This window comes from Corylus avellana, chromosome ca5 (genome assembly GCF_901000735.1).
Source record: "Corylus avellana chromosome ca5, CavTom2PMs-1.0".
Classification (NCBI taxonomy): Eukaryota; Viridiplantae; Streptophyta; class Magnoliopsida; order Fagales; family Betulaceae; genus Corylus; species Corylus avellana.
In genome coordinates, this window is record NC_081545.1 from 12,194,277 (window position 1) to 12,219,249 (window position 24,973).

The 24,973-nt window shown below is 39.6% G+C and overlaps 1 pseudogene; it reads left to right on the plus strand.

Moving 5' to 3' along the window:
• Positions 1-1,689: 1,689 nt before the first annotated feature.
• Positions 1,690-14,287, plus strand: LOC132181782 (uncharacterized; annotated as a pseudogene).
• The last annotated feature ends 10,686 nt before the right edge of the window (positions 14,288-24,973 follow it).

The window sequence follows — 24,973 nt, forward strand, 5'->3', positions numbered from 1 at the left end:
TACAATGTATATGTTTATTTGTTAAACACGTCAAAAATTTGAAACGATGTACTTAAAGAAATACACTAAAAAAAAAATAATATCTAACTAACTAACTTAGATTTATTTTATTGAACTAGGATTCCAGTAACTAAAGATATGGACAAGAGTTAGATGACAAAGTCTAGGGGTACGAGGGAATACAGAGACGGGTGTAGATCATTTGTGGACTTCGCAGTTAGGAACTGTACAATCCCTAATGGAAAAATTCACTGCCCCTGTAAGGCGTGTCGTAATAAGCAGCGCCACCCGCCGGGTTTCGTATTTGACCACTTGACAGGGGGTAAAGGAATAATGACTGCATACAGAACCTGGTATTATCCCAGGGAGAAGCCTGTCTGGTCTCCTGTTACAGTCTCTACTTCGACTACTACAATCACAAATCAGGGTATAGGCACAGCACAAGGTGAAAACATGCAGTCAATGTTGCGTGATCTATTCGGCATGCACGGTGTCATGGAAGACAATTGTGAGCCTGAAGTGGCGGTGCAGGGGAATGAAAAAGCTGACGATGGTGACGTACTAAAGTGCTACAACTTGCTTAAGAAGGCAGAGAAGCCACTTAATGATGGGACCAAACATAGCAAGCTTAGTGCTACTGCACATCTGTACAATTTGAAGTGTGTTGGCGGACTTAGTAACACAATATTTTAATCTTTTCTTGAGTTCATCAATCAGTTGCTACCTCCTAGTGATGAAGCTTTGCCCGTTAATACATATGAGGCGAAAAAGTTTCGAAGGGACATGGGCCTCGGGTATGAGAAGATCCCGGCGTGTCGTAATGATTGTATGTTATTTTGGAAGAACAATAAGGATTTGGATACATGTATTGTATGTGGAGTATTTAAGTGGAAGGATGAAATTCAGTTAGATGAGGATGGTCAACCCATATCATCGAGTAAGAAACGCCCGGTCAAGGTGTTGAGGTGGTTTCCACTTATACCACGACTACAGAGACTGTTTATGTTAGAGCATACTGCCCCCTATATGAGGTGGCATGCAGAAGGCCGGACTAAGGACGGTGTATTGAGGCATCCGGCCGATGGTGAAGCCTGGAGGGCATTCGATAATTTGCATCCAGACTTCTCAACGGACAGTAGGAACGTCAGGCTTGGACTAACCTCAGATGGATTTAATCCATTCGGGAACATGAGCACATCCCACATCACTTGGCCTATAATGCTTCCGTACAACTTGCCTCCTTGGACGTGCATGAAATAAACGTCATTTATACTATCCCTGATAATCCCGGGTCCAAAGTCACCTGGATTAGATCTAGATGTCTACCTTCGACCCTTAATTGAGGAGTTACAGGAACTATGGACTGTAGGTGTACGCACATTTGACGTGTCCAAGAAAAGGAACTTTGTGTTGCGAGCGCAGTTGATCTGGACAATTAATGACTTCCCGGCATACGCAGATTTGTTCAGGTGGCCTAACAGGGGTGAGAAGGCATGTCCCTGTTGTATGTACTCGACCAGGTCCATGAGGTTAAAACATGGCAAGAAATTTTGTTATATGGGGCACAGGCGATACTTGCCCATGGGTCATCCATGGAGGAGGAACAAAAGAACATTTGACAGCAAGTAAGAATTAGAATGTGCCCCCGATGTGCCAAGTGGAGATGAAATCCTTAAACAATTAGAAGATATGGCAATTGGGGATGAGAATGCCGGTAAGGCAAGGATGGATAATAAGAAAAAAGACAAGAAACGAAAGAAAAGTGGGCCTACAGAAAGAGAAGGCGAGACTGCTAACGTATTGTGGAAGAAGAAAAGTGTTTTCTTTAGGTTGCCGTATTGGAAAGATAATCTATTGCGGCACAACCTTGATGTCATGCATATTGAGAAAAATGTAATGGATAACATACTTAGCACAATACTGGACATTCTAGGGAAAACGAAGGACAACATCCAAGCCCGCACAGACTTGCAAGAAATGGGGTTGAGACATACACTTCATCCGTACACTGGTGAGGATGGTCAAACATATATGCCCGCAGCTTGCCACACGATATCTAAGGACGAGAAAACAAATTATTTGAAAGTGTTTTGAAATGTAAGGGTGCCAGACGGATATGCCTCAAATATATCCCGATGTCTACGACTTAGTGATCGTACGATATCCGGTTTGAAGAGCCATGACAGTCAGGTCACTATGCAACAATTTCTCCTTATTGCCTTGTGTGGATTACTGTCAGGAAACGTGATTAGACCACTTGTCCGGATGTCTACATTCTTCAGGGGCCTATGTTCAACGTCATTGACACAAGATGATATGGACCGACTAGAGGGTGACATTTGTATCACTTTGTGCCAGATGGAACGGGTCTTCCCCCCAAGTTTTTTTACCGTGATGGTTCACTTGGTCGTGCATCTTGTCCGTGAATGCCAAATCGGTGGATCGGTACAGTATAAGTGGATGTATCCGGTAGAGAGGTAAAATAACTTTACCAATATTCATCAATTTATTTTCCCCCCGTTAGAAAACCATCACTAACTGTAATGAATGAATTATGATCATATGTAGGAGCCTTGGGGGGTTCAAATCTAATATTCGCAATAAAGCGGCTCCCGAGGGTTGCATTACGGAGGGCTACATAGCAACGGAGTTGGTGGCGTTCTACTCGAGGTATTTAGACAATGCACCAACATTTCACAATAGGCCTCAAAGAAACCCGGATGGTGCAAAGGGGGCGGGAACACGAGTCATTCTCGAGCGTGTCACATTGACACAAATTCACCGATATATTATGTTTAACTCGGACGAGTTCCTTCATCTACGAACGTAAGTCGTGTTAGTAGTCTATGCAACTTCAATATAACCTTGCACCCTTAGTTGTGAATTATAATAGAATTTAAACTTCATATTGTAGGGTGCACATGGATATATTTAGGCGATCATGCGATAGGGGGCGAACGACGGAGGATCAGTTGGAAACCCAACATCATGCGCTGTTCTGCGATTGGTACCGTGACTACGTAAGACTACCGTAATGTTTAACTGTTACAGTCCGAATATATTTACTTATTGGTTCATAACAACTAACAAAACTAACTTCTTTATGGTCAATTGTACGTAATATACTCGCAGGTAGATCGACGAAGGAAGGAAATAGGTGACAAACTAGTAATGCATTGTAAAGGGTCGACGGTCACAATTACCAGATATAACAAACATGAGGTTAACGAGAAGTTGTTTTGCACTATTGCATTCGATGCTGAAAAGAGGACGCAGAACAGCGGGGTGTGCGTGCCAGCTGTTGATGGCGAAAAATACTATGGGAAGTTGACGAAAATAATGGAGGTGGAGTACTTCGATAGGACTAAGTATATTTTATTCAAGTGCGATTGGGCGGACAATACGAAGGACAGGGGATACAAGGTAGACGAGTATGGCATGATGCTTGTCAGGTTCAAAAACCTTGTCCACCGGGGCCAAAAAATTACTGATGTGTCGTATGTGCTAACGTCATAAGTTGACCAAGTCTTTTACGTCCAAGATGAAAGAGACCCTGATTAGGCTTGTGTTCTAAGGACTAAACCTAGAAACGTATATGACGTTGGTCAAGGTGAAGGTCCTGATGATGAATGTGCCAACTACCACGAGTGTGACCCGCTCCTATTGACCAGCAATAATAAAGTGGATCCGCAGGATGACATTGACTACATCTGAGAAGACTTAGATCCGTATGTGGTTAAAAAAAATTTGCTGTAATAATATATATAGTTCACATTAGTTGACGTGTTTTATGTTATTTCTTTCTACATTGATTGGTTATTGTGGTGCATATTTTATCTATTATATACATAAATAATTGGGTGTGTTATGTGTTTCACAGGTTGACATGAGCATGAGGGGGAAGAGTAGACGACGAGGGTCCCTACATATAGACGACCAGGGGTATAGACCATTACTTCTTGAGCATGGGGAAGGGTCTCAGCAGGTTCCGTATGACACTAGCACATCATATAATCTTGGTACTACCCCGCCTACGATGAGCAAGATGGGGATATGTGCACATGGCGAGGTAGAGCGGTTGTTCCCCCCCCCCCCTCGAGTTAAACAGTAATGTCCCATACAGTGAGCCATCGCATCCAGATGACAGCGAGACACAGTACTATGGGGAGGATGCGAATGTTGGCTCAGGTGACTCGGAGCCCGATGGTCCTACAGAAGTGTTAGGCATTCGCCACCTCCGGACAATAAGTAAGTATATATGCTTCAAATACCAATATTAAATACGTATAAAATTTATGTAGTTACTATTGAATTCCAAATAATTAACATTTGCAATTATTAATGTGTTAGGTATCGGGCGAGACGGGGGCGCCCAAACTCAGGTTGTGACCATCCTACAATCGAACAAGACGTGGGAGGTCCCCCCTGGGCAAAAGGTCGTGTGTGAGTACAATAAGGCGTGGCAGTCTATAGGATTTAGCGGGATGAAATTCAGAAGGTCGACCGGCAACGTCATAAGGGCAGGGAATTATATTAGATTACGGGATGAATGGGCGGATGTACCTCCCCTTGTGAAGGAGGATGTATAGGATGCCTTGATGGTTTGGTTAAACTCTTTATTCTATTTTTCGCACGTGTATTTCAATATTTTAATCATTGTTAATGTGTGAAATTATACGCCTAACTTTTTCAACTTGTGCAGACTGAGTTCTACATCCCGCTTGAGTACAATCTCGAGGCAATTAAAAGGGATGCGTTCAGAGACATGGGCGTGAAGCTGAAAAGTTGGAGACACTCTGTAAAAAAAGCGTTAAAAATCAAGCCGGGCGATACTCCAGATGCAGTGAAGGCGAGAATAGGTGAGAATGCCGTTAGGGCATACAATGCCAAGGACTTTAATGTCTTGTTGACTAAATGGTGCAACCCGAAGAATCAGGTACATCACGAGTGTAGTTGAATTAGTTGTAATTGTGTAGTTTCGTTAATTGTAATTGTGTTAGGCTTGACATTTTAAGGGTGGTATTCATGTAGGAGTATGCTGCCTACATGAAGGCATTGCGAAAAAAAAACAACACACCTCACTGCACCGAGTCGATGAGCTTCGCTAGAGCGACACATCAAGAGGTATTTGTCTTATATATATATAAAATCGGTTGTTTAGGTCTTTTTTTTTTTTTTTTTTTTTTTTTCGATTTTTGATTGATTTTTTTTCTATGCAAACCTTATCTTTGGGCACTACTCTGACTCGAGCGTAAAATTACATCACGACACACACGAAGAAGGATGGTGGCTATCCAAATGAAGTGGTCAGGGAGAGATGCGTAAGTATTCACCGATATATATTTTGATAAATTATTTATGATTAACGTTCCTTATATGAGATACTAACTTGTTTTTTAATGTACAGGAAAGGATGAAGGAATTGATGCCCATCGACCCGGCATTGACGTCAACCATGACTAAAGGGACGGTACAGTGGACACCTAATGACGCGTATGCTCAAGCGCACGGAAATAAGCCTGAGTATGCTGGCATGGTCCGACAGGTGGGTTCGAATGTGTTGCCGGTGTGGGGCAGTATACATTCGTACTATACACCGTCTCAGGCATGGTCTCAGAATTCTTCAAACTCCTCGTTCTCACAGATGATGGATAGGATTAGAGAACTTGAAGAGGAGCGGGAAAAACAACAACGTTCGATGGATGAGATGGCGAAGCACATTGAAGTACAAAAAGCTTGGGAAGCAGAGAAAGATGCCATGTTTGAGGCCCGTTTCTGCCAGCTTGAGGCCATGTTCGCGTCGACCTCTGGATTTGCGCTCCACAAAGGTAATGATATATTTTGTGTTATTTTTCTAATAGTTAGAAACCCCTAGTTTTCACAAAAGTCTCATTTATCAACGCTTTGTTATAGCGGTCCATTTTAGAACTAACGTATATTTGCATTACTGTATAGATTAATTTTCAATTTGTGTATTGATTATTACTGGTTCACAACCCATTTGCAGGTAATGCAGATTAAGCGTTGGGGGATGACTCTGTTGAGTTGGGCTGAGCACGTCGTTTATCATCATCACTTTTTGTTAAGTTATATATATTTACTATTGTTTATTGCTTTGTATATAGTTAGATCAAACTATATGTTTGTTGAGACTAATTGGAACTTATTTTTGCCTTGTGTTTGAACGTGTTTTCGATGTATATATATGTTTCATTATGTATTGTGTTGGAACGTAGTATGTGTGCTGGAATTTTGTTTAATGAAGTTGTGTTGGAATTTCGTACGTATTGAATGTATGAGAAATTGGATATGTATTAGATATTGAATATGTATTATTGGATATATATTGGATATTGGATATATATTATTGGAAATATATCGTATATTGGATATATGTATTGGATATTGTATAAATATTGTATATGTATTTGATATTGGATATTGTATGGATATATGATATTGTATATTGTATATTGGATATTGTATATTGGATATTGGATATTGGATATTGGATTGGATATTGGATTCTGTATTGGATATTGGATTATGTATTGGATATGGATTATGTATTGGATATTGGATTATGTATTGGATATGGATATCGGATATGGATTATGTATTAGATATTGGATTATGTATTGGATATTGGAATTGGAATTGGATTATGTATTGAATATTGAAATTGGATTATGTATTGTATATTGGAATTGTGTTTGTGTTGTATATTGGAATTGTAATTGTAATTGTATTTGGATATTAGAATTGTAATTGTATTTGGATATCAGGTTAATATTGGAATTATAATATTATATTGAAAAAAAAGTATATTTTTGACGTGTCAAACGGAGTGACACGTCAAAAAAGCACGTCAAAAATTTTTGACGTGTCCTCTCCAACACGTCAAAAATTTTTGACGTAGCACTGTAGACACGTAAAAAATCTGGAATTTTTGACATCCCCCGTTTTAACTGTTGAGAAACGTCAAAAGTCGCACGTTAAAAGGGGTTTTTGACGTGTCACTACCATTGACACGTCAAAAACTCCACGTTAAAAATTCACAGCATTTTTGTAATGAGTTTTGGTTAAACTAGCCTTTAGTAAATTATACATACAACATCCATTAATGAAAGAGAAGTTAGCAATCTAATGGCCATGAAACTTGAAATTTCGTAGAAAACTCTTGGAAGGTTTAGTTGTTTATTTGTTTTAATAATAATAAATAATAATGGGTCTAATTGATCCAATTTTATTAAGGGGTCGGGCATAGTTAAGATAGACTTATAGATAGGGCTTATGTGTTTAGCCTAAGGCTAATATAGCTAAATTCTATCAGTTTAGGTGATTAATGGTACAAATTAGTCTTAATAGCTGCAGTATTAGGTAAAGGGAAGTCCTTAACTCTTTTCAAAGTATTATCCCTTTGCATAATTTTTATGTAAAACTTATTACTTGTTTTATTTAAATGTTTATATTATGTTATTAAATGCTTATGTTATATACTTATAAGCTTACAAAGATTTATATGTCACTTTTAATATTGACATAAGAAGTTTTCAAATTAGAAAAATGATTATTTATTGTCACTTGAAATTTTAAGGGTAATTCGTTAAAGTAAAGATAAGTAAACCCTCCGACATTGATGAGTGCCAAATATTGTATATTTGGGCCCCTTTACTTATGTTTGTTAAGCTCTTAGCTATGTTAATTTCTGATGTTTTTTGTTAGTTTTGGTGTTTTGGTGTGTTGCAGGTCATTAAGAGAAAATTGCGGTTTGAGGGTGGAAATAAGCAAAATAATTGAAGATTCCTGGAAGTACGATCGAGCGCACAGAGAGACGATCGAGCGCACCTGCGCTCAAGCACAAGAACAGAACACTCGAGCGCACGACACGTCCCTAGCATGCATCGCTTAATTGCTGCGTCGCAGGAGCCTTGAAAAAAAATCGAGTGCGCTCGAGCGCACCTTGGGTGCGATCGAGTGTTCTTATGCTGACTTGGCAGCGCTGAACCCTAGTTTTTATTATTTATATACAACGTTTTTCTCTTGTAAACACACATTGGGAGGCGCCATTTTAAGCTAAAATACGACGTTTTGTCATGCGGAAGCTTGTGCTTCGTTTTTCATTGTAAGTTTTATTTTTCTCATGATGTCAATTCAATTTTTTGTTGTTTTTGTTATCATGAGAGGCTAAAACGTTCAACTAAGGTTGAAGATGAAGCCTCGTCATTGATAAACATACATGTCTTGTTGTTTTATACATACAATGAGATTATATTATGAAAGTGTGGTTCAAAAGCCAATTCAACAGTTTAATTAAGCTTAATTGATTAAATGTTGGTAATATAGTGTTGTTCAAAAGCCAATTCAATAGTTTAATTAAGTTTAATTGATTAAATGTTGGTAGTATACTCATGTTCAATTAAATATTCGTTGTGATTCTTTGAACGGATGGATTCATCAAATGATTTAATTTGCATGTTTACAACTTTTGAACAGTATATTTGGATTGAATACTGTATGCATAAAACGCAAGATATGTTGTTTGATTTGACGAGGGGGATTCGGAAACCTTAGTAATTTACCATTACTTATTTTTAATTTGTTTAGTTTTAGTTTATGATTTTGCACGACACAGTTACAAAAATTGGAACTAGGTTAAGATAAAATTAGGTTAAACTAGAAAATTGATTCTTGCAAACACGTCTTCCTGTGGATTCGACCTCGCACTTGCACACACTTTACTGCACACGACTCATGCGCTTGCGAGTGCAATTAAATTTGTACATCAAATTTTGGCACCGTTGCAGGGGAGACGTTTGATTTTGTAAAAATTGATTTTTTTTGTTTGAATTAATTTTATCTTTCTACTAGTTTAGGTAGATTTTTTTTATTTATTTTTTTATTTTGTTTTCTGCAATGATCTAACAAAAAAAAAAAAAAGTGCTTTGTGTTTCTGTGTTTTGTGAAGTTTGGCGAAATTTAGTCACTACCAGAGCAATCAAGCGCAGCTTATCTACGCTCGATCGCACTCGGGCCTATTGCAGCGAGCAAGCATATCTACGCTTGCCCTTTTGTGCCTACACTCGAAGTGCGTAAACGCTCAATCGCACCCCTGTGATGATCGAGCGCACATACGCTCGATCACAAATTCTTGTGCTCGAGCGCATCTCCCCTGGCAGCATCAGCATACCAGAAGCAGCTTAGTGAAATTTTGTTCTGCAAATTCTTTGGGTTATTCTTGTTAAAATTTTGTTTCTGTTTTATTATCTTTTGTTTGTTTGTTCTTTCTTTTGTGAATATTTCGTTATTTTTTAGCTAGTTTATTTGAGCATTTGTGTTTGGTGCATGCTTGGTCAGAGATCCTTGAACCTAGAATTAATACCCTTAGACCCCGACATTGATAGAATTCTTAGGAGAACTCGAAGAGCGCCTATTGAGAGTGGGGATAGAGGCGAAATGGGAGACCAACAAGATAACATAGAGGAACCTAGGGTTGAGCATGAGGATGCTAGAGATGGAAATCCCGAGCAATCTAGAGCTTGGAATGTGGACTTCACTACGTCACTTAGGGAGTTGTTCGCACCTGTGGACTTCACTACATCCCATTCGTGTATAGTGTTGCCACCAACCAATGCTACTCATTTTGATTTGAAACCTCATGTCATCCAACTCCTACCATCGTTCCATGGCCTAGAACTTGAAAATCCTTACAGTCATGTAAAGAAATTCAAGGACATATGCGCCACTTTCAAATTTCAAAATTTCTCCGAAGAGTCTGTCCATCTCAGACTATTTCCTTTCTTTCTGCAAGACAAAGCCAAGGCATGGTTGGACTCCAACACACCCGGATCCATTACATCTTGGGAAAGCTTGTTAAGCAAGTTCTATAACAAATATTTCCCAATGTCAAAGGTCAATGAATGCAGAAAGGAAATAAGTTCATTCACTCAGGTGGAGGACGAGAAATTTTCGGAGTGTTGGGAAAGATTTAAGGAGTTGTTGATAAGATGCCCTCCACATGGTTATGAGAAGTGGAGACTCATTCAGTTTTTCTACCAAGGATTGACCCAATCCAATTGTAGTATGATTGAGTCAATGAATGGAGGAGCATTCTTAAGTCTGACAGGGGATGCAGCATATAAGGCACTAGATAAGTTGTCCGACAGCTCACACCAGTGGGATTTTTCGAGTTGTCGGGATAAATCTGCCCGTATCCCCAAGAAAGGTGGCATCTATGAGGTTAAGGAGGACACTGATTTGAGGATTAAGATAGATGCTCTGTCCAAGAAGGTTGAAGCCCTTGCAGTGGGTCAATCCGTAAATGCTACCAACACATTCAATGTTGATGGCTGTTCAATCTGTGCTAATCCTATGCACTTAGCATAGAATTGTCCATTTTCACCGGCTTTTGCCGAGTGCTCCATGGAACAAGTGAACGCCTTCAATGACTTTAGGAAGCAAGCGAGCGGACCATACTCGAAGACACACAATCCAGGGTGGCGGAACCACTCTAATTTCTCATGGAAGCAGAGCCAACCAATGAATCAAGGATTTCCCTCACATGCTCAGAATCATGGTCGTTCAACTCAACCAGCGCAACATCCTGCATCTTTGTCACAATCATTCGCTGGAAGAAACAATGAAGGCATTCATACAATCGAATAGCCAGACCATACAAGAGCTCAAAAACTCTACCATGGCAAACACCCAAGCAATAGATGAAGTGAAGAACGCCACCATGGTTAACACCCAAGCAATTGCGAAGATGGAGAGTCAGATTGGACAGATAGCCAATCACTTGGGTGAGAGAGAAAAAGGGAAATTGCCCAGTCAGTCCATACCCAACCCAAAAGGTCAATATATGGTTGGGAATTCCTCAAGTTCTGCACACGGGCAAGAACATATGCAGGCAATTGTGACACTGAGGTCAGGGAGACAAGTGGACAATCGAGTGGTTGAGCAAGAAGAAGACCCCGCAGGGCAAGAAAAAGAACAGAGTGGCAACAAAGAGAAGAAAGATGTCGAGCCATCTACAGCCACACCCATTATTGAGGACCCTCCAAGGTCATTTGTGCCAAAAGCACCTTACCCTGAAAGGTTGCAAGCTCCCATGAAAGGAAGGAAATTTGAGGACATTCTGGAGGTGTTCAAGCAAGTTCAAATCAATATTCCTTTTTTGGACGCCATCCAACAAGTACCTTCATATGCCAAGTTCTTGAAGGATTTGATTACAGTGAAGAGGAAGACAAATGTTCCGAAGAAGGCATTCCTAACCGAGTAGGTTTCTTCAATCCTGAAATGCAAGTTGCCCCTCAAGCACAAGGACCCTGGATGTCCTACTATTTCTTGCATGATTGGAGTCAGCCAAATTGAGAGGGCATTATTGGATCTTGGAGCAAGTGTCAATTTGTTGCCTTACTCAGTTTATGTGCAGTTGGGGCTAGGAGAGTTGAGGCCCACATCCATGACACTGCAATTAGCTGACAAGTCAGTGAAGGTTCCATGGGGAATAGTAGAGGATGTCCTGATTAAGGTGGATAAGTTTTATTTCCCCGTGGATTTTATTGTGCTTGACATAGAGCCGGTTCCGGATGTGGGGAGTCAAATACCGGTGATCTTAGGGCGGCCATTTCTAGCTATAGCTAACGCCCTAATCAATTGTAGGACGGGGGTGATGAAGATTTCCTTTGGAAATATGACAGTGGAGCTGAATATTTTCCATATTAGAAAGCAACCATTGGAATATTAGGAAATGCAACAGTTATGCTTGATAGAGGAAATCATTGAGGAGGTTGTTGAAGAATCAAGCATAGAGGACCTCCTGGAGGCATGCTTTGCTTAGTTCAGAGAAGATTTGGACTTGGACAAGTTGCTTGAGCAAGCAGATGCAATCTTGGAGACTGCTCCTCTGGTGAGCAGTGAGAAGGAGGAGACAGTAGTACCTGATCCTCCCAAGAAGGAACTTAAACCTCTACCGGACACTCTCAAGTATAAGTTCCTAGGTCCAGCAGATTCTTTGCCTGTGATTATAGCTTCAGATTTGATCGATGCTCAAGAGGAGAAATTATTAGAGGTTTTAAGAGAACACAAAGAAGCTATTGGCTGAACTATTGAGGATATCAAGGGGATCAGTCCCTCGGTGGTGATGCACAAGATACATTTGGAGGAGAATGCCAAGCCATCAAGGGAGCCAAAGAGGAGGCTTAACCCAGCTATGCAAGAGGTGGTGAGGACTGAAGTGATTAAGTTGTTGGATGCAAGGATCATTTATCCCATCTCTGACAGCAAGTGGGTGAGCCTGATTCATGTTGTGCCCAAGCAAGCTGGATTGACGGTAGTGAAGAACAAGGATGATGAGTTGGTCCCAACTCGTTTTCAATCAGGATGGAGAGTATGCATAGACTACCGGAAGTTGAATGCTGCCACCAGAAAGGATCACTTCCTGCTTCCATTTATTGATCAAATGGTGGAGCGCTTGGCAACGCATGAGTACTATTTTTTTTTTTGGATGGTTATTCTGGATATAACCAGGTCCCTGTGGACCCTGAAGATCAGGAGAAGACGACGTTTACCTGTCCTTTTGGGACTTTCGCCTACCGTCGCATGCCCTTTGGGTTATGGAACGCACCCTCTACTTTTCAGCGGTGCATGATCAGTATTTTTTCTGACATGGTAGAGCATTTTTTAGAGATTCTCATGGACGACTTCTCTATCTTCGGTTCATCCTTTGATGAGTGTTTGCACCGCCTGACTTTGGTATTAGTACGGTGCAAGGAGAAGAACCTGGTGCTCAATTGGGAGAAGTGCCACTTTATGGTCAAGCAAGGTATTGTATTAGGGCACGTCATATCTTAGAGGGGGATAGAGGTTGATAAAGCAAAGGTGGATCTGATTTCCAACCTTCCACCCCCTCGTACAGTGAAGAAGGTTCGTTCTTTTTTGGGCCATACAGGATTCTATAGGCGGTTTATCTAGGACTTTAGCAAGATTGCCAGGCCCTTGTGTAAGTTGTTGGTGAAGGATTCCTCATTTGTATTCGATGAGGATTGCAAGAGAGCATTTGGGGACCTTAAGAGCATTCTGACGTCCACACCGATTATTTAGCCACCCAATTGGGGTGCACCTTTTGAGATCATGTGTGACGCATCGGATTATGCAGTTGGAGCTGTTTTGGGGCAGCGTGTTGATAGGCTCCCCTATGTCATTTACTATGTGAGCAGAACTCTGAACGATGCACAACTCAACTACTCCACCACGGAGACGGAGTTGTTGGCAGTCGTTTTTGCACTAGACAAGTTTAGATCCTATTTGCTAGGATCTAAAGTCATCATCTTTTCGGATCACGCAGCGTTGAAGTATCTTTTTTCCAAAAAAGATGCTAAATCTCGTCTGATCCAATGGATTTTGCTACTTCAGGAGTTTGACATAGAAATTCGGGACAAGAAGGGTTCCAAAAATGTGGTGGCGGATCATTTGTCTAAATTGATTGTGGATTACACCGAGGACGCCAGCCCCATTTTGGAGACTTTCCCTGATGAGCACTTGATGTACATTGCTCATGAGCCCACACCATGGTTTGCTGATATAGTGAACTACCTCGTCACCGGCCAACTGCCTCAGCAGTAGGGGCGACAAGATAGGTCTAAATTTTTGTCCATGGTGAAGTACTTTTTTTGGGACGATCCTTACCTGTTCAAGTATTGTCTCGATCAGATCATTAGGAGGTGTATACCTGAGCATGACCAATCCAATGTCATCTCCTTTTGTCATGATCGTGCTTGTGGAGGCCATTTCAGCGCTATGAAGACCGCTGCCAAGATTTTGCAGTGTGGATTCTATTGGCCTACCCTTTTTAGAGACGCCCATGCTTATTCCATTTCTTGTGAGCGTTGTCAGAAGCTCGGGAGTATCTCCAGGAGGAATATGATGCCCCTCAGTCCCATTTTGATCGTTGAGATTTTTGATGTATGGGGCATTGATTTCATTGGACCCTTCCCAAACTCATTTGGCTATCTGTACATCTTGGTTGCTGTGGACTATGTGTCGAAATGGGTGGAGGCGGTTGCATGCAAGACTAATGACCACAAAGTAGTGGTCCAGTTTTTGCATTCGGATTTTTGAGCAGTTGATGAAGAAGTATTTCATCACACATAAGGTTGCCACCCCGAATCACCCACAGACGAGTGGACAGGTGGAAGTTTCCAATCGAGAGATCAAGCATATTTTGGAAAAGACAGTAAACCCAAATAAAAAAGATTGGTCTATGCGATTGAGTGATGCACTGTAGGCATATAGGATAGCTTTCAAGACCCCGATTGGGATGTCACCCTATCGGCTTGTGTATGGGAAGGCATGTCATCTTCCCGTGGAGTTGGAGCATAGAGCATATTGGGCCATCAAGCAGCTGAACTTCAATCTTTTGAAGGCTGGCTCACAAAGGAAGCTCCAACTCAATGAATTAGAGGAGCTGAGGAATGATGCTTATGATTCTGTGCGGTTGTACAAGGAACAAATGAAGAAGGCTCATGACCAGAGCATTTTGAGACGATCTTTTGAGCCTGGTGAGAAAGTCCTTCTTTACAATTCTCGGCTGAATCTTTTCCCAGGCAAGTTGAAATCTTGGTGGACAGGCCCATTTATCATTCGGTCTGTTTTTCCTCATAGGGTTATCAAGATTGAGGATCCTAAGAATGGTAACACCTTCAAGGCGAATGGACAGAGATTAAAACCATTCTTAGAGTTAAGAAGTAAGGAGATCGAGACGACATTGTTGGAGGATCCGAGTTATTCTGAGTGATTGTCATCTTTTGTGGAGAATCTGGCTGAAGACTTAAAACTTAGCGCTTGTGGGAGGCAACCCTCATTCTTTCCCTTACCATTTTATCTTGTTTGTTTGTTTCTGTTTTTTTTTTTCAGGGCAAGTGTTTGCCATTCCAGTTTGGGGGAGCGTTCTCCTACGTTAAACCCGACTTGCGCCGCTCACCTGGTATTGTATCTCTGGACCCATTGAGGACAATGTGTCATTTCAGTTTGGGGGTGGAGTAGACATTTCTCTATCTTTTTCCTTGATTATTCGTGTTAAAAAAAAAAACAAAATAAAAAAACAAAAACAAATTTTTGCTATGTTTTTTATTGGTCTGTTTAGCATTTTGAACACATCATGTCATTAGGAATCTGAGTCTTTTGACTCATTGTTGGATTAGAGAGATTTCACATGTTTGAGTTTATCACCACGAGCACACTAGCATAGAATCGGTGAGGTATAAGATTTGACTTGACTAGGGTGTATTTCGAGATTGGTAGGATGAAGTGTGATGAAACCTTGGCTTGAAAAAAAAAAAAAAAATCAGTTTGAGTTCTCATTGAGTAACCGGACCTCATGCCTCACAAAGCATTGAGTGTTTGCGTAAAAAGATGAGAAACCTAACATGGTTGGTTGTATGGCTAGTTTGGCTTCGTAGCCTAGTTGACTTGAGTAATTAAGCCCTTAGGGATGTTTCTACATCTAGTGCCCTAAAGCCATTTGGTTTGGGAGTCTCTGGCCCAACACTCGTTACATAGGTCAATTAGAAAGCTTAAGGAAGCTAAGCATTGCACAACCTACCAAAAAAATAAAATTAAATTAAATTAAATTTTAAGCCTTTGTTGTTTTATCTGTGCGAATTCCTATCACTTTTAAGGTACACCCAAGTTCGAGAATAAATTGAAGCCTCATGATCATATGTTAGTCTCACATTGCACTTATTGGAACATGTGTTGACTCAAATTTCCATCTTTGAGTTGAATGATTTGTGGTTGTTTTGATGATGTGATTGTAGTGTTCATTGTGTTAAACTTGCTCACGATGTTAAAAAACATGTGTTTGTGTGGAACTCCTTGGTTGTCAAATAACATAATGCATAAATGTTTGTGGGTATCATTACTGTTAAACCCTCACGAGACTTCACTCGTCCTCTAGGGATGCCTAGGGGTTTAAAAGGCTTGTTGCATATGCTAAATGCAATCGTTTCTCCCACGACAACGGATTTTGTTTTGCTAAGGGACTAGCAAAATGTAAGTTTGGGTGTATTTGATGAGTGCCAAATATTGTATATTTGGGCCCCTTTACTTATGTTTGTTAAGCTCTTAGCTGTGTTAATTTCTGATGTTTTTTTGTTAGTTTTGGTGTGTTGTAGGTCATTAAGAGAAAACTGCGGTTTGAGGGTGGAAATAAGCAAAATAATTGAAGATTCTTGGAAGTGCGATCGAACACACAGACAGACGATCGAGCGCACCTGCGCTTGAGTGCAAGAACGGCATGCTCTAGCACACGACCACGTCAGCCCTAGCATGCATCGCTTAATTGCTGCGCCACAGGAGCCTTGAAAAAAAACCGAGTGCGCTCGAGCGCATTCACGCTGACCTGGCAGCGCTGAACCCTAGTTTTTATTATTTATATACAACGTTTTTCTCTTGTAAACACACATTGGGAGGCACCGTTTTAAGCTAAAATACGACGTTTTGTCGTATGGAAGCTTGTGCTTCGTTTTTCATTGTAAGTTTTATTTTTCTCATGATGTCAATTCAATTTTTTGTTGTTTTTATTATCATGAGAGGCTAAAACCTTCAACTAAGGTTGAAGATGAAGCCTCGTCATTGATAAACATACATGTCTTGTCGTTTTATACATACAATGAGATTATATTATGATGTGTGCTTCAAAAGCCAATTCAACAGTTTAATTAAGTTTAATTGATTAAATGTTGGTAATATAGTGTTGTTCAAAAGCCAATTCAACAGTTTAATTAAGTTTAATTGATTAAATGTTGGTAGTATACTCATGTTCAATTAAATATTCGTTGTGATTCTTTGAACGGATGGATTCATCGAATGATTTAATTTGCATGTTTACAACTTTTGAACAGTATATTTGGATTGAATATTGTATGCATAAAATGCAAGATATGTTGTTTGATTTGACGAGGGGGATTCGAAAACCTTAGTAATTTACCATTACTTATTTTTAATTTGTTTAGTTTTAGTTTATGATTTTGCATGACACAGTTACAAAAATTGGAACTAGGTTAAGATAGAATTAGGTTAAACTAGAAAATTGATTCTTGCAAACACGTCTCCCTTTGGATTGGACCTCGCACTTGCACACACTTTACTGCACACGACTCGTGCGCTTGCGAGTACAATTAAATTCGTACATCAGACACCTTACACAAGGTTGAGTTAAGAGAAAAGAAGTAAAGGAAAAGAAAATAGTTTTATTATATGGGGCAAGAGTGTGGAGAAGATAATTTTGGCCCAAGAACTCAGAGAAACGCTGCACGGTACTGATGCTAGAGATGGAAGCACAACCCACTGAAGGACGTTTAAAAGGTGGGATCAATCAGGTTTTGCCAAGCTAAGTGCACCTTAGTTAATTGGCTGGCACCAGAAGGCACATTTGTGGCCACAGGCGCTGCCACGGTCATAAAGACCGCGCAACCCTATTTCACAGGGGTAACATTGTACATGGCCCTATTATGAGAACAACTTTATTAAAAATGACTTTTGTTCATTAGATGAGTATTTATTGTTGTTCTTTTCAAAGAAAAATATCTTTGTCTTGGAGGTGTCATAAAAGAAAACCAGTATTTTAGAAAACGATTTTTAACTCAACTGTTTTATGGTTGAGGATATAGTTACTAAGCATTTTTTTCTCTCACCCTTATTATATTTTTGTTTTCAGGGAATAAGCATGAAGGAATAGACAGCCGGAATGGGGAGTTAGGAGAACCATAGGTTTATGTCATGAAATATGCTTTCTTTTATATTAAGTGCACTAGCATAGAGTTTGGCTATTTGGAATTTTTAGAACTATGATGTTAGTTTTATTGTTTAGACCAAATGTTTCCGCATTCAATAAATTTTTATAATGCATTTATTTCCACATTTAGTTAATTGCTCTGGAAAGCCTTATAATAGTTTGCACCTTTGAGAGATCAAGTTAGCAAACTTAACCCTAACAGGTCAGGGGCATTACAGTTGGTACCAGAGCAAAAGGTTATAAGGTTCTGTAGACTCTTAGGAACGAGAGAATTAAGTTAAGATTTAGTGGGGAAAAAGGGGAAACCACATTCTAGCTTAGTGGAGTCTATTTGTTTTCCAATGTATTAGGAAATGAGGAAAGTATTTGTTAGAGAGTCCTAACTTGTTAACTTTGTTTTTAGAGATGGCAACCAGGCGTAACTGTAATGGAAACAGGCCAAAAATGAGAATGCTAATCGTAAGGAGAACATAAACCAGAATCAGAACCTAGAAGCCTTGACTGCTTTGGCTACTAAACTAGTGGATCTTTTGGTGAGGGGTGCGAATGGCAATTGAGGAGGGGGACATAACGAGAATGAACAACGTGGATGTACCTTTGAACAGTTTAATAAACAACACCCCCCAACTTTTGATGGACAGTTAAATGCAGTAGCTGCGGAGGACTGGATTACACAGATTGAGAAATTGATGGAAGTTATGCGCTATTTGGATGACCTGATGGTTCTCTTTGCCACTTTCAAACTGACTGCGGAGGGAGAACGCTGGTGGACGGCAAAGAAGGAACATGTGCAGCAACAAGTGGGCAAAGGAGTATCCATTACTTGGAAGAACTTTGAGGTTGCATTTCTGGAACGTTTCTTTTCCCAGTCAGTTTGACAAGCTAAGGCTTAGGAGTTCACTAATCTTAACTAGGGATCATTGACGGTGGAACAGTACGCCGCCAAATTTATAGAACACTCACGATTTGCTCCGTATTTGGTAGCCACAGAAGAATTGAAGGCGAGAAAGTTCGAGAAAGGATTGCAACTGAAAATCATGAATCAGGTGGTTGGCTTTGAGATTGGTAATCTGACGGACCTAGTAAACAAAGTGATGAGTGCCAAATATTGCATATTTGAGCCCCTTAATTTACATTAATTAATCCCTTAGCCGTGTTGTAATCTAATGTTTTGCGTTAGATTTGTGTTTTTAGTGTTTTGTAGGTTGTTGAAGATAAACTGCAGCTTTAAGAGAAAAATGTAAAGTTTGGAAGAAAGCTGGAAAATCAGCCATCCAAGGTTTCAGACTTCTATTTAGACTATGAAATAGACCTCCGAATTATTTAGGTTTACTAGGGTTTCTAGGACTCTCCTAAGCCCTATAAATAGACCTCTATGCATTCAAGAAAATTAGGCAAGTTTGGAGAACAAAATTCCACAGCTTTGCTCTCTTTAGTTTAGTTTTAGTTTTTCTTTAGGGTTAGGTTTAGGTTTTATTTTCTATAATGTGGAGCTAAATTCTCAACTTAGGTTGGGGATGAAGCCTTATCAATGAAGAACAACAGTACTTTCATGTAATCTTTATTGTCCAATTTTATGGTTTAATATTTCAATTGTTTTACTTCTTTTCAATGTGTGGAATGATTCTTGAATATCTTTTGTGATTTAAGGATATATTTGATGATTTTGGATAATTTCACATAATTGATTGCTTGGTTTTAATTGAATAAATAATTGGATATCCCTTGTGATTTGTTCTACGGATACATATGGTGTTTCAATTGAAATTTGATATCTTTTGTGATTTACGAATATATCTGATGATTTAATTGATATTGGATTCCTTTTGTGATTTGTGCAATTAATGGATACATGTGATGGTTTTGATTAACTGTTTGAAGCATAACAAAACATATCTAAGATTTTAATTGTGAGAACTTCAGATTAATATTGATGAACATGGAGTATCTTGTTATGATTCAGTGAGTGTAAATTCTCAAACCTTAGTGTTTTATTTTATTTAGTTTATGTTTTGTCTTTTAATTTTCAAAAACCCAAAATTCAACTTTTATTAGAGCTAGGTTAGGGTTTAATTAGTTTAGATTTAAATTTGCTTTAAAGAGCACAATTTCCTGTGAGTTTGACCTCGCACTTGCAAAACATTGTATTGCAAACGATTCGTGCACTTGCGAGTATAATAAAATTTTCACAACAAGTTTTTGGCGCCGTTGCTAGGGAATTGTTCGCCTTTTGAAACCAATTTATTTCTAAATTAGTTTAATCTTTCTACTAGTTATAATTAGGATTTTAATTTTCTGCACAATTTTTATTCCTGTTACTAATAAAAAAAATAAAAAAAATAAAGATTTTCTTTTTTGTTTTGTTTTTTGGCTTGTTTTGCAGTTCCTACCAGACCAGATTTGCAGCAGCCGCTCGAGTGCACTCATGCCGCAAGGAGCACCAGTCAATAGACCAGTGCGTAGCAGACCTTCTACTTCTGTGCAGCTCTCTCCGCACACCAACGTAAGTGCGATCGAGCCCAGTCCTACTACGCTCGAGCGCACTCGGGGCCAAGGCTGTAGCCGGTTCAGTTGTGCGCGCTTGCGCTCGACAACTCCCTACGTCAGCTCGAGTGCACGCACGCAGCCGTAGCATCACTGACGGATCAGCGCACCTACGCTCGATCCCATCTAGCCTGCGCTTGAGCATGCCTCCACATGCAGCACCAACAGACTGGCAGTAGCTGAAAAATTTTTGCCAAATTTATTTTTGGTCCTTTTTCTAAGTTTTTATTTATTTATTTTTTATTGTGTTAGTCATTTTTTGTGTTAGTTAATTTTCTTTTAAAAAGATTTAAAAAAAAAATAGTTAATGTTTTATGTGGGATAGTTGCATACTAAAAAGTGACTTAAGTGAGAGTGATCATATATCCTTGGGTATAATATGGTTCGACTAGCGGCAGGGCACATTCTCCAAATGCTCAAAGGAATGAAGGTCTTTTTGGTGAAAGTAGGTTCGGAAATCTGCAAGCTAAGATTGATGCCTTATTTGACAGATTAGACCAACTCATAGCAGCTAAATTTATCTCAACCCATTTTTCTCACACCTACACATCACATAAACCATGTTCATACTACTTCAATCCTTATTATAGTGATAATAATTGTCCATCATGGGGACAACTTTCTAATTTTTTATATGAGCAAATGAACACTAATTTCTCCAGCCCAGGGTTTGATTCATATTCCAATTATTATAACCCGGACTAGAGCAACCATTCTGATTTCTCTTGGCAAACTCAAATTACGGGAAATTATGCTCCCCAATATCGTGAACTGCACCATCCGGAATATCCGCAGTTCGATAACCAATCTTATCATGAGCATGTCCGAGCCACCACCAACCTTGAAAGAGAGGAAATTGCTGCAGAAAATTATGCTCATCAAGAATCATTAGTACAACAATCTTCCATGCCTTCATCCTGCAATTATCCTCCACAAGAATTATCCTTGGAAGACATGATGAAAGAAACCATACAAGAACTGCAACAATTCAGGTGAGAACTGAAAGAAGCCATGCAAGAGATCAAAAATCAATGTCTTTGGGAGCCCACTAAACACGAGATTCTCTTGCAGTTTTACATTTTATTTTTGAAATTTCTCTCGCTCCTACCCCTAAATTATACATCATTTAATTTGGAATAGATAGGAACACTAGCATTGAAAGCTAGCAGTTAATCTATCATATTCTTCTGATACAGCATTGGTAGCTTCAGACAACAAGTCATCCTCCAGTACGACAATGTCATCTATTTTCAATAACCATCCAACAGAGCATCTAATGTTTGAAACCAGAAGAAGATATGATAGCACATCAAACTAAACAATCTCATCTATTGAAGCTTGATCGAGATATCTGAACCACATTTGACAAGAACACACTTGGATGTGAGCTAAAGAGTCCTCATATTTTAAGTTGAAGTTAAGTGGGTGTAAATGGGTGTTTTAATTGAAAGGGTATTCATATATAAAAGGATGTCTTGGATAACAAGTGACATTTCATGAAAAATTATAACGGTTGGTTTCTATAAAAAATAGTATACACTACAAAAATAAAATAAAGGGTTTTAGTGATGGTTTAGGGCCTTAAATCATTGACGGTTTAATGGTGACACATATGAAGAGTAGTGAATTTAGGGTAGGGAAAATAGAAAAAAGTGTTGGTTTAAGCAAATCCAATACCGAAAGATGTGGGCTTTGCAAAATCGACACCTTTTAAAAGGTGATAGTTTTTCAAAAAACCATCACCAATTTATTAAATTTCGAAATATTCATAGATATTTTTCATTTATTTATTAATTTCCTTTTTCACTTTTTTTCATTATTTACATTTTATTTGTATTTATTTTTTTATTTTTTTCATTTTAAGATATCATATCGATCTAACTTTTCTTTTTTTCTTTTTTTCCTCTCCCTCGATCTCTCTTTGCTCTCCTTTTTTTCAAGGTCGATCAGATCCAGGCCTGGATCTCCTTCTTCTCACTTTTCTTCGTTGCAGAGATCTTCATATCCGAAGAAGAAGCCCAACAGGTCGAGATTGATCTCTCTGTTGGGCTCTTCGTTGCAGAGATCGATCTCTCTGCTCTGTTGGGTTACTTCTTCGTCTGATCCAGTCAGAGAAAGGAAAGGGGAAAAAAATGCAGAAAAAAAAAAAAAAAGAAGAAGAAACGTGAAATGGGATGATAGTGGGTTATTCTTTTAAACCCAAAAAAAATTCAAATTAGAAAAGAGGGCGTGTTCAACCGACACCCTTTTTAGGAAAGAAAGATGTGAGATCCAATAGCAAATTTTAAAATTTTAATATTTAAAATTTTAAAATTCAAAATTTTGAAATTAGTGATGGTCACTGTTCAACCGTCATTAATAACAGTTTACTATTCAACCGACACTATTTTTAAATAGTGTTGGTTGAACAGTAAACAAATGTTTTTTTAGTAATTTTTTTTTTTTTAACCGTCATTAAATGTGGATTTTTTTTTGTAGTGATATATATGCTTAGCTAAGAGATTTCATCTCTTATTCCTGCATGCTTAAAGAATTCTCTTTCACAGCATTGGTTGTCTTCTTACACTCAATGAAATGAACCATCTTAAAAAATTAATAAACTACCATAAACATGAAATCATTACCTTTTTGTGCTTGAGGTAAACCCAAGACAAAATCCATGCTTATGTTGGTCCATGGGCCCTCCAGAATGGAAAGCGGCATATATAACCCGGCGTTAGTAGCCGTCCCTTTGGACACTTGGCACACCTTGAAACATCGCACAAACTTCTCTACCTCCTTCCTCATGCTCAACCAATAAAATTGTTCTGCCACCAGTTGAATCATTTTGTCTCGCCCCACGTGTCCCTCATTTTGGCATTCTTGAATAATCTTCAACCGTAGGCTGTAGGGATGCATAGTTGAGTGCCCTTGAAGAGGAACCCGCGCAAAGTCTCCTCACACTCCTGTGAATACATCACCAACAACAGGACCAAAGAGAGGATTAGTAGACAAATAATCTAGAGGCGGCGCGTGGAGGCACAGGTAGAAACTGGACGTGACGCGTGGCAGTGCGTTGGAGGGCCGATGGCGGTGGATCTTTCACAAATTTGTAGATCTATGCCTCGCAAGCTAGAATCTGGGATTAATTTTCTCAGATGAGGCTGCAATGAAGGCGTGGAAGAGATTTTGAGAAGATGACCGCTTGGCGGCGTGCGGACAACCAGAAAAGAGAGGTCGCCGAAGGGAGCGCCGGAAAACGTCAAAGACGTTTATTGGAGGACATAAAAAGTGGCTCTGATATCATGTTAAATAGCTTCGATACCATGTTAAATATATTGTTGAATATATTGGAGCGGAAGCATGAAAGAGAGAAGAGAGAAAGCGAAAGGAAACAATGGACTACATTGTATTAATAATGATTAATATATTGAGAATGATTATAGAGGCCTCTATATATAGAGATGATATGAGTGATACGTAAGAAATCCTAGACTAATTAAGATAAGGAATAAACCCTAGAGAATAATATAAAATATTCTAACACTAAAAATGGACGATAAATCAATCAAACTAATCAAACATGCGAAACCCAGGTCAAATTTATTTAAAATTTAACACAAGACAACTACCACAGAGACTCCATCATTTGTCCATGGAAGAGAGAGAGAGAGTAGAAGAAGGAAGAAATTACCCTAAATTCTTCTTCTGATTTTTGGAATCCTTGTTATAATTGAAGCTTCGAGATGAAAACGAGGAAGTGGGAGTTGGGCGGGAGATGAAAATGAGAGGGGGAAAATAGGGAAGTTTAGGGTGCCATAGTGACCATGCCACAGTTGCACGTCACCAATAGGGTGATGTGTCACTCTTACACGTCATTAACTACTAACGTGCTACCGTGGCACGTCTCCAATCGGTGATGTGTTACTGTTCACACGTCACCAATTGGTGACGTGTAAACAATAACACGTCGCTGTTAGATAATATTATGTTATTATTATTTACTTTCTTTGGTATTCTAGGGTTACTAGGTTTACCTTTCCTTATTCTACTAGGTCTGTATTATTCACCTATATATAGGCCTCTTCCGTACATTATATTTTGTGATTCAATATACAACTTTATTCTCAACATGGTATCAGAGCACAGGTTCTGAATCACCCCAAAATTTTTTTTTTTCGCGTCTAAATATTTTTCCGCTGGCGCCGCCAGTGTTCTCTGGCGAATCCTTCTCTCTGATCCTCACGGTTCTTTATCTTCTCCTCGAGTTTTTTTTTTTTCAGCGTATCACTATACCGCTTGAAAGCCCGGAAGACAACCGTCCCAGAGCCGCCGCACACAGCCATATCGGAGCCGTCATGCGCCGCCCCAAGGTTCGGCAATTCTGCCACTACCGTCCAGCCACCGGCCGCCACGGTGGTCCGATTGCTTCTCTCAGGCCACCGATTTATAGATCTGCTCCAAAGGATTCCAGAACAGGCCTCAGATTCTCTATACGACCCCGCACGCGCCTTCACGCGCCCATAGAAGATCCACGCGCCAGCACCACGCCTCCTCCGTTCGCGCGTGCACCACACGCGCCTTCGCACCTACGTGCCACGTCAGCCCTAATTGCCACGTCATCATTGCCACGCCACCTTTGTGGCACGTCAG